The following is a 12,450-nucleotide window of genomic DNA, read 5'->3' as shown; positions in this document are numbered from 1 at the left end:
TGTTGAGAAGTTCAAGCGTCATTGTAGAGATTTTTTTTAGATAAATTCGTGTTAATTGTGTATGATGCGGTGCTAAAATAAATAAATAAATAAATATATTAATTGCTACGAACGCAACCACTCATGTTTTCGGATACTTTACATGATATTATATCGAGAGTCTATATCTTGATCATTCCTGATATATTCAAAAGTGCGCGTGTATGATCCCTACCTCTAACACCCGTTAAAAACTACATTACTTTTAAGAGGGGTCATTTGAAATTGAAGAAATAAACTATTAAAAACTACATTACTTTTAAGAGGGATCATTTGAAATTGAAGAAATAAACTCTAGCTTTCTTTAAATTCTTTAAGAGTGTCTCATAAGTCATAACACAACATGGTTAAATTCCAAACTCTAGCTTTCTTTCCATGTTTTTCCGCTACTGTACATTCTTTATACAACGATCAATTACATCCACCTTTCATGAAAGATACATTTCATCAATAGCCGAAAAATTCATAACTACGATACATGATCAAATTCGTTTACAAAATCTATATCTATCTATATCTATACTATACACTAAAAGAAAAGCCAAATTGAAATACACTTTTTTAGCATTTTTAAATCTGTGAACCATGAGAATAAAAAAATGACCACCATTGCCCTTACATAATAACCGTTGGATCAAAGTATAACTTTATAACTATTTGCATTGTCACAAGACTTCATATAATTCCCTTGATGAAATAAAATTACAAGGGGGGGGGGGGGGGGGGGGGGATGTCTCATCCATGTGGTTATCTGGATCTATTTGGATTCTTCCAATATTCATCATAAAAGCATGTTCTCGTATTTTATCCCTGATGAATGCATCCAAGGGTGTTGCCGGTGTTTGACTTATAGGATGATCTGCTTCTTGAAAAGCTGCTGAGTCAAAAAATGTGTGTTGTAAACCATTAAGCCGACTCATTTCTACTTTGAATAATAACCATTGTTCTGAATGAGCATTTCTGGAACTTAGAAGATTATATCCATACCAGCCATGGATTCTAGTGGATGAGTTTTGGTAAATTATTGTGCTATTGGGATACTGTGAACATCTGACTAGTTGCTGGTGAAAAATGATTATCACATAAGTAGTGAGGAAATTACCAAAAATTGATTCCCAAAAAGACATGGTTTGATATCTTAAAAGGAAGTTTATGGTATTCCTAAACATTGGTTGTTCTTCTTGTGATCGTCCTATCTGTGTTAAAAACATATATCTATTCATGACACTTGCATTAAACACCATTGCAATATAATGACACCTTGATAGGTTGAGAAAGAAGGGAATTGCTTCAGGGACAAGGTGATATGGATCATGAATATGGAAAAGATTGAGGAAAGGATAAATAGAGTTAAAAGTCATTCCTCGAAAAGGGGAACTTCCATACTTTTTAGCAAGTATTTTCCAGTATGCTGTCCATGTTTCATGACAGTAAACAGGAAGGGACTTTTTTAGAATTTTTTCTGTGATTTAATATGGGAGTTCATTCATTCTTTGCCATTTTGTTGGTGAGGAAGAAGATGAAGAAGATGAGGATCCATCTTCTTGCTGTAGCATTGCTATTACAGGGATTAGGGAAGGATTTTTTGTTGCACCTTTTCTTGAGAGAAAATCTGGGAGAAAGTTGGTTGATCCTTTGATGTGTTTGACTTCAAAATCATATTGGGAAAACCATTCTGCCCACCTTAGTAATTGAGGATGAGGGATTGTCTTGTTCTTGAATTGCAACATCTTAGGAAATGAAGACATATCCATTTCAATAAGAAATTTGTGACCAATAAGGTGAAATGCAAACCTTTTTATGCCATTTTTTACTGCAAGGATTTCTTTGAAAGTGAAATGGTAATGGGTTTCAGAAGGTTTGAAATGGCCACTTTGGTATCCACAAATATTACGAATACCATTAATTTCTTCTAAAAGGACTGCTCCCCAATGTTCATCACTTGCATCTGTCTGCAATATTCTTTTTCCATTGGATGGAATTTGAAGGGGAGGAAGACTATCAGTTAGTCTTTTGAGTTGCTGCACCGCTTTAGTTTGTTGGGAACTCCAGGATGGAGGATTCTTTTTAAGCATTTGATACAGTGGTTTGGTTAGATGAGAAAGTTTCTTGATAAATGGGGACATGTAATTTACAATACCAAGAAATTGTTGAATTTCTTTAGTAGAGGAAAGCATATCCGGGAATTCTAGTAGTTTTTTCGCCACATGGGGTTGAAGGTGATATTGACAATTGTTGATCGTCATTCCCAAGAAATCAATTTGGGAGGTTCCAAGCATCATTTTCTTTTCAGAAAGCATAATTCCATATTGCAAAAGCAATGAATGGAATTTATCTAGCAGCACTAAATGTTCTTCTTCATTTTTTGAAAAAAGAAGAATGTCATCAATATAAATTACTGCACTCGAGAGAATTGGTTCAAAGATCTTGATCATCACTTTTTGAAAGGCTGAAGGAGCACTTTTTAATCCAAAAGGCATTACCATCCACTGGTAGTGATGATCAGGGATACAAAAAGTTGTCTTGTATCTTTATTTAGGATGGATGCCAAGTTGTCAAAAACCTGCTTTAAGATCAAACTTGGAAAAAACTTTTGCATTTGTTAGGCTTTGGAAGAGAGTCCATCTATTTGGGAGAGGGAACTTATCATCTGCAAGAAATTCATTTAAAGGCTTGTAATTGATTACAAGTCTTTTCTTGCCACATACCTGTTCTGCATGATTGTTGACGTAGAAAGCTTCACATGCCCATGGGGAGGTTGTTGGTTCAATCAGTCCTTCTTGTTGTAGCTGGGAGAGTTCTTGAACCGCAAGTTGTAAATCTTCTGGATTCATTCCTTGATGGCTTGCTTTTGTTAGATTGACATCTTCATTGAGTTTGAAAGATAGTTTGATGAAAAACTCTGGATTCTGCTACAAAGGATTTTTACATTTTTGAAGAAATTCTGTATGTGAATTAGCACAGGATGTGCTAATTATCTTTGCTGAAAATTCTCTAAAAGCATTGTCGATTGTATTTACCTGCAAATGTGTTAGTGATAACCAGGGTAAAACAAAAGATTTATATTTGAGACCTTGACTTGACCAGGAAAGATTTTTGACTTGACTCTAAACATCAAAACCAAGTAACAAATCTTTGTTGGGAAGATGGGATCCTAAAACTCTATGACGTATTATACAATGGGGGAAGAGTTTTATTAACAAAGGTTTACTAATAAGTTCTCTAGAAAGGGAAGAACTATTAGCTGTTCGGAAGGTTTGGGAACATGGTTGCTACATGTGTGAAGGGAGGAGATCTGGGTTCATAATGGTTGAGGAAGAACCAGTGTCAAAAAAGGCTATGATAGTTTGAGGTTTTGATTAGTGAGTAAGAAGTATTTGGACAGGTGCATAGGGGACAGTTCTTTCAACAGGGTAGACTTCTTGGATATCTATCACCATTGATTCATTTTCTGAAGTGTCTTCTGAATAGCTTGATTCAGAATCAGATAATTGAATCATTAGAATTGTCTCATCATTGGGCTCATCATCAAGAGAAAATAAAGATTCAACATCATGATCAGATGTCTTCTGTAGTCATAGAGACTTGTTTCATGAATTTGTTTTTTTTCTTGTCTTTGCATTCTTTTGCAAAATGACCATTTTTGCCGCATATAAAACATCGATTTTTCTTTGAAGAAATTTTTTTGTTTCTTTTCCTTAGAAATTTTCATTTTCCTCTTTTAAAAGGCTTTATCTTTGAGTTTCTGTATTTTTTGAAACTTGAAGATCTTTTGGAAGTACAACTGTATTTTTCATCTTTGCATTTTATCTTGAATCTTCTATCATCACACGCGTTGCCAAGCTTGGAACAGTATCTTCAACATACTTGAGAAATTTTTTGTGGTTGCAAAATTTCTCTAATGCTTCAGTAATAAACTGATATAGAACACAAAGTGAAACATCTTTCAATTGCTTGCCAGTTTTCTGAATAGTTCGGGATGCTTCAATTGCTAAAGATTCAGGGAATGAATTTAGGAAAACTTGCTTGAGATTAACATCATCTATTCCACCAAGCATATAAAATCGTTTTGACATTCGATTATAATGCTTATTCAGGTGCTTATCTTTGAAAGAGCAACATTTCATTTTTAAGAATTCTTCACGGGCTGTATTAAGCATCTAATCTCCAGTACCAAGAAATTCTGTATGAATATAATTCATAAGATCAATCGGGGTCTTGGCTGAAAGGATTTCTATTTGGCAGTATTCTCTAAGGGAATGATACCAATCAGAAAGTCTGCCTTTAAGTCTTGCAACAAATCTTCCACAAACTTCATGCATATCATTTTCTTCTAATTCAGCTGTGCACCATGCAAGGAAATGTTGCATGTGATCTCGCCATTGCGAAAAGGGAAGATCATCTATAGTGAAACTTTTGAATGATGTGGTTTGTGGAGTTTGATGGGTTTCTTTATAAGGGGTTTCAAGATCTTCAAAATGAAGTTCTTCTTGGTCTGCCATATACAATTCTTCAAAGGCTTGAAAAGGGTCAAATGGTTCTGGTATTGGTTTTGTAGGTTTGGTCTTGGGTGTAAAATTCGGTGGTTGTTTGGCTAGGGTTTTTAAGAAGGCACTTATTGGGTTTTCTTCTTGTAGGGCCATGGTTTCAAGGGTTTCTTTAGCTTTTGAGGTTGAGGTTGAAGCACCAATGAAAACATCAGGTTCAGGTTCATTTGGTTCATGTTTAGGTATAGGATTGGGTGGTTTTGTTTTGACTATGGTTTTGGATTTCATAGTGGTTTTTTGTTTTACTGAAAAAGGATTAACTGATGGGTGGAAAGAGGAGTTAGCTTGTAGTGTTTGGATTTGGATATTAGGTTGTGAAACTTTTGGGGAGAAAGGATTTGAAGGGAAAGATGAGAATTGGTTATACTTGTTTTGAAAATAGGACAACTGATTTTCAAGTGCTTTTTTCTCTTGTTCCTTTTGGGAAAGGAATTCAGAATAATTAGCCGTACCTTTCATTGTCATAACTACCATCACCAATTCTTTATAAAGTATATCAATCTTGGCTTTGATTTCCGCAGTGGTTGCTTCTATAGAAAAAACTTTAGATTTCAATTTTTCATTGTCATCAGAAACCTTTTTTAACACTTTATTTTGAGCAACTTGGTTTTCTAATTTCCAATTAAGTACTTCTTCCACCGGTGCTTGTTGGGTACGCCTTCCTTGATGGTCAATAGCTACAGGAGCTTCAACTTTCCAGGAATGAAAGATTTTTTCTTGGTTTTGGAAGGATTTGAGGGGTGGAAATTCTTGTTCATAGGATAGAATTTGTGGTTCTAACATGTTGCATTCTGGTTGGAGATCCTTTAATCTATTAGATCTAAGGTTTCTTCTTGTTGGTCTGGTTGCTTGTCGAAATGGTTGTGGTATATACAAGTCTTCGTCTTCATCCTCATCTTTAGGATTTAGACAAGAGTAACACTTGCAGATTGAATCATCATACCAAATATGACCTGTAACTGGATCTTTACCATGGTAAACTGGATTCCCTTTGTCTATGAAGAATGCAACTTTCAATGGATCTGAATCTAAAACATTCAGTTCCGAGGGTACCACTGGGTAACTTTGAACAACGTTTGGTTTGGGAAAACGAATTTCAACAAGACCATCAGGTCTAGTATGAAAGACTGGATCTGTTGATTGGGTTGTTTGAGTTTGAGAGTGGATTGATTCATAATTTTTTAACCAAGAGGAAGAGAGTAGTAATTCACATAGGGCTTCTTTGGTTATTTGTTTTGGGATGTAGGAAAGACTGGGTGTCGCTGAAGAATCAATATTAAGAAATATGGCATCTTCAGTGTTTATATGATATGGAACTGGTATATCAAAAGCATGGTTTTGTACTCTGTAAACCATCTGATAATGGAGAGTAGCTGCATATGTATTAACTTGTGGAGCACCAGTCATCTGGATTTGGACTTTCAAGGCTGTCAACAGTGAGGGATCTGTAAGGGGCATATTAAAGTTTGGAAAGAAAGTCAAAAAGACTGTTCCAGCATTCAGTGTTGTTTGCGCTGTTGCAGTACAAGCATCTTGATATCTTGTGAATCTTGAATCAAGGAGAGCTATTCGAGAAGCTACTCCTAATCCTTTTCTTCTATGAAAAGTAAGAGCTAATCTGATTGCACCAAAGTGCATATGGGTGTAACCAACTCTTTGCCAATTAGGGACCAAATGTTTTGGTAACTCAAGAGATATTAACTGTTCTTTTGAGTCTGAAGGGATTTGATATTGATCAAAGCGAGAGGCTTGGATGAATTCTTTTGTTTTTGGGTTTTTTGAGGAATGGAAAACTTGAGAAGCTACTTTAGAAATTGAAGAAGAAGGTTTTTTATAAACATCATAAGGGTTAACTATTGGGTATCTAGACTCTGGGATTTTTGAATCATCATCTACATATGACATTTGATATAAATAATCTAATTTTGAGGAAAACGAAGAGGATGAACTTGATGAATGTGGCAACTCGGAAATTTCTGACCAAATTTAAACTTTAAATCTTTATATATTTCCGACACGATAAGCAAAGTTTGTTAAGTTAAATCTTAAGAATTTTAAACTGTATTCATACATTCATTTAACCTCGACCAAATTCAAAGAATTTACGAACCATTATATAAATGGATATGATTACATACATATATGTATATATTATAACTTGAGAATATTAACAAAGTATTAAACGTATAATACCTTACATGAACGTATTTATTTCAATATGTTTATCGATGGAATTAGAAGATGATATCAAATGATTGATTTATCAGATACATTGTATGATTGCGAGTCTCTAATTGAGAGGTCCACTTTGATTTAGGAAATCTATTCCTTTTAATGGTATTCGAAATATTTAGTAAAGTGATTTATAAATAAGAACAAAAGTGTCATTAACAAGAATTAGACAAAAGTTAGTGAAAGATTAAATTACATAAGAATCAATTGACTTAATTTCAAATGTACGAAAACATTTTTCGATATAATAGAACTAGATTATTAATGTCTTTGTTTAAATAACGTATGTTGAAATATGAGTTGCTAGATATGTGAATAACTTGCAAAGTATATTAAAACGAGTTTATGTATATTAGATACATATGATTTTAAATTAATTAAGTAAGCGATTGTAACACTCGCTTATTGATTCGATTAATATTTGGACATGTCAACTAGTACGTTAAGAATTTAAAGTAAACGCCAGTACACAAATGAACTATATCTATTTAAGTTTTAGAACGTAAACGTTATATGGCACAATATTTTCTATTATGTAAACGGTTTTAAATTATACCTTAAAATATAAATATCTTTTGAAAGACTAATTAATATATTACTAAATAAATATTCCTAATATGGATAAGTTACAAAGTGATAGAATATAATATTAATCTACTCATAAAACGTTTTGATTTGAAATAATATTATTAAATGTATTTTTGTAAACAACGTGAATTCATTTTATAAAACCAAATGACCAAAACATTTAAATGATTATGTTCCATTTTAAATGATATAGGTTATAAATGATTAAGCCTAGTTATTAATAAAGGTACACGTCGCGTAACGAAAAGTACTAGTTTTCTAAGCATACGAAAATGCGTTCGAGAAACCGAAACTAGAACATAAGTCGAGAGTCAATGTACGAGTCATTGGAACTAAATTTACAGGTTAATTGTGTACGTAAATATAATATAATATTTAATTAATTATATAAATTAAATATATTATAAAATATGTGTATATAAAACTATCGGCAGCCCACGAGGAATTCGAGTGTGTGCTGGACAGTGGTGTGTCACGACTGCGGTATTGGTGAGAGCAAATGGTCCGCGACTGTGGAGCTTATGGGTCCAGGTCAAGGGCTATAAAGTTCAAACGCGTTTTGATTCAATTCACAAACCCATTTATCGATCTATCTCTCTGATATTACATGTACTCCGTAATATTTATTTTATTTATTAAAAATTATTATAAATCTTATTATTATTATTATTATTATTATTATTATTATTATTATTATTATTATTATTATTATTATTATTATTATTATTATTATTATTATTATTATTATTATTATTATTAGTATTATTAATATTAGTATTATACATTAAATATTATCACGAGGTCATGAGCGAGTTATTTCAAAACGGGTTTTGCGAGTGGGATAGACCTAAGGAAAATATGGGTTATAGCTATGGAGATGATGGGTAATGTTCGAGGGTATGTTCGTGAGACCAATCTAGTGTTTATCATCTCCGTTGCGTCTACGTACTTCCTGCAATATTGAATCTCAATATTGATACGTGAGCACTCATAACTTAACTTTATATATTATTAGTGTATCCCTGACTAGTGCTCGAGTATATAGGATTATGCATGCTTGTACGTTTGATATTATCATTAGATAGTTTATGTTGAATCCTGAATTAGATACATATGCTACTGAGATAGGGTATATGATATGCATGTCGTTGGAAAGATAGCGAAAAATTAAGAACTTTTCATTTAGAACTCGAATGGTTTCGATGAACAGATTAGAAGTTATAGTCAACTGAATTTTTGTATTATTGTTAAAATGATTTTTGTTACTATCGTCGTTATTATCGCCGTTATTATTATTATCTAATTATTATTATTATTATTATTATTATTATTATTATTATTATTATTATTATTATTATTATTATTATTATTATTATTATTATTATTATTATTATAATTATTATTATTATTATTATTATTATTATCATTATTAATATATGTATCATAATTTAAATATCGTTATTGTTATTATTATTATTATTGTTATTTTCATCAAAAATTATTATTAATATTATCATCATTATTATTATAATTATTAGTATTATTATTAATATTACTATAATACTTATTAGTATCATTATCTTTAAAACTAATATTAATATTATATAATTATTATGATTGTGATTATTATCATTATTATGAATGCGATATAAAAGAGGATTAAAAATTATTAAATAAATTGATTAGGAAACAATGAGTATATATATCATGATGAAATAAAAATATTGTAAGTCACTGATTTAGATAAAAATATCATTTTATTTATTTTTATCATTATTATTATTATTATTATTAAAAGTATTATTAATATTAAAACTATCATTTTTATAAAAATTATTATTTTTAATAGGAAGATCAATGTTAATATAAAATATCATTATTATTATCATTTTAGTATTATTATTAATAAAAATTATCATTTTATCATAATATCATTTTTAGTAAATATAAATATTGCTATTATTATTAGTAGAATAATAATAATTATTATTACAAAATAATACAACTTTTTTATACTATTGTTATCATCGATATTATTTTATTAAATAAATATGTGATACAAAGATATTTTACTACGTGTAATATAATTACATTAATAATACCTATCATTATATTTTTATGATATTAAATGAACTTTATAAATTTTATTACTTAAGATATATAAAAGTATATTTTTTATTATATAAATTTTAATATAAAATTTTACTTATTAATAAACGAAGTATATTATTTACACTAAGAAAATCTGTTAAAAATATTTAAATATATAAAACGACTATATTTAAGTTATATAATAATCATGTATAGATTTTGGTAGTCATTTTGGATCAAGTTGACTTTTATTGACTTTTGCATATTAGTCTCGAGCATTAGGATTGTGGTACACTATGACTTGACCTAAATTGATGAACAAATATTGACTAACATATAAATATATATAATTAATATAGGTTCGTGAATCCGAGGCCAACCTTGCACTTGTTCAATGCCATCATATGCATAATTACTACGAAATACAGTATTGTGAGTTTCATTTGCTCCCATTTTAAATACTTTTGCAATATATATTTTTGGGACTAAGAATACATGCGCTTTTATAAATGTTTGACGAAATATACACAAGTAATTGAAACTACATTCTATGGTTGAATTATCTTATTGAATATCACCCCTTTTTGCTTGGTAACCTAAGAATTAGTGAACGCCACTAATTGACGTGAATCTTGAAGATAGATCTATGGGCCTAACGAACCCTATCCAGGTTATGGATGATTTAGTACTTTGATTTTTATATACAGATGAGTGTACCTGTATATTTGGGGATATTCTATATGCATTTGTTAATGTCGGTTACCAGGTGTTCACCATATGAATGATTTTTACACAGATGAGTGTTCCTGCATTATGATTTTTGCAGATGAGTGTTCCTGCAGTTAACTATGAAAATTAAATCTTGTGGTCTATTAAAATGATGGAAATGAATGTTTATGATAAACTAATGAACTCACCAACCTTTTGGTTGACACTTGAAAGCATGTTTATTCTCAGGTATTAAAGAAATCTTCTGGTGTGCATTAGCTCATTTTAAGGATATTACTTGGAGTCATTCATGGCATATTTCAAAAACGTTACATTCAAGTCGTTGAGTTTATCTAGACTATTATTATGTCAATTATAGTTGGATGTGTTATGAAATGGTATGCATGCCATCAACTTTCGATGTAAAGAAAGTTTGTCTTTTAAAAACGAATGCAATGTTTGTAAAATGTATCATATAGAGGTCAAATACGTCGCGATGTAATCAACTATTGTGAATCGTTTATAATGTATATGAACGGGTCCTTTCAGTTGGTATCAGAGCGGTGGTCTTAGCGAACCAGGTCTTGCATTACTGTGTCTAACTGATAGTTGTTAAGATGCATTAGTGAGTCTGGACTTCGACCATGTCTGCATGTCAAAAAAAAAGTTTTACTTATCATTTCTTGTCGAAAATTACTTACTTATCATTCTTACTCTAGACACGTCTTACTGCATTGATTGCATGAATAGTGTATAGACAAAATTCATATCTTAGCGTATCTGTTACTGTAAACTTTGCCTAACATATTCCGTAAATTCCTTCGTAATCTACGAAATCTTTTGCCGTATATATATAGATATTCTGTGTAATTAGAATATCATCCGATAGCCGAAAATTATTTCATATCGAAAAATCCTTTATTCAATCGTGCGAAATGGAATTCGTCATTAGTTCAAGTCCCTCAGATTCTGAAATGGAATCACACTCAAGCTCCGAAAGCAGTGTGACTGGAATGGATCAACCAATCAGCCATCATCTATTTTGGATGAATTGGAGATGGGTTCGTAGCCTCCTTAATCACTGGAGACAAGAAGAAGGCGATCCTTTCCGTCCACCACATTGCCCTCTTAATGAAGAACCTGAAGCACTTTTCGACAAACCTGTTCGAGACACCATTTTCTCTCTCATTTCCAGAGTGTCTCGTCACGATTATATATTATCTCAAATTCTAGATCTTATTCACCCGCTCGTCCGAACCGCCAATCATCCCGGTGTAATAGAAGAAGTCAACGAACTTCGCGCTCGGGTAGTAGCTTTGGAGAATATGGTGCAAAGGATACAAGCACCAGCAGCAGCACAGGCACCATCAACAACACCAACAGTACCATTACCACCACCAACAACAACCGCATCGCAAACCTCAACTTCACAATCCGTCCCATGAACATCAACGTCACACGCACCATAGATACCAAGGAGTACCAACAATAACCAACGATGAAGTATTGATTCATAACTTCATCGGAGAAATATTCTACGGTGATTATGTAATCTCTAAAGTTTTAGAGATTATTTATTCAAGTCATATCCGTAAACCAAGATGAATGGATGGATAGAAGTGATACGGGGAAGAATAGAAACCCTGACAAGGATAGTGCACAAATTACAAGCTAGACTTGTTTACCAGTAGCATCAACAGTACCGCCAGCATCACCGTCAGTATTACCAACACCAGCAACATCTGTAACACTATAAGCTCCATCAATTACATAACCACTAATGATATTAACAACACAATCACCAATAGGTACATCAAAATAACGAGTTATGAAGTATTAACTCATTTCCACTGAAGGATTTATATGTATATCTTATATATATAAATTTTTAAACCATAATAAATCTTTTCGTACTAAGCTATTATGTGTGAATCTTAACTACTCAGTTAATTCATATTACTAATATGCTATGATGTACATCCTTTGTCAGCAATTTAACCACCGTTAACTACAATCTCTATCTCAATTCAATAAATTTCATGTCATAATAAACCAGATGTACTATTCAAATACATGTTTGATATTACACTTTCATTTTCACTGTACTCGGAACTTTCTAGACAACATCATTCGTACCTTGCGAAGTTCACAAGAATTCCACAAACACCAACATCATGCATCAACAAATAACGAAGTATTGATTCATAATTTCAATTATATTAAAGAAATACTCCGTAAAAGTTAT

The sequence above is a fragment of the Rutidosis leptorrhynchoides genome, chromosome 7, assembly GCF_046630445.1.
Source record: "Rutidosis leptorrhynchoides isolate AG116_Rl617_1_P2 chromosome 7, CSIRO_AGI_Rlap_v1, whole genome shotgun sequence".
Taxonomy (NCBI): Eukaryota; Viridiplantae; Streptophyta; class Magnoliopsida; order Asterales; family Asteraceae; genus Rutidosis; species Rutidosis leptorrhynchoides.
Note: the sequence above shows the minus strand (reverse complement) of the source record.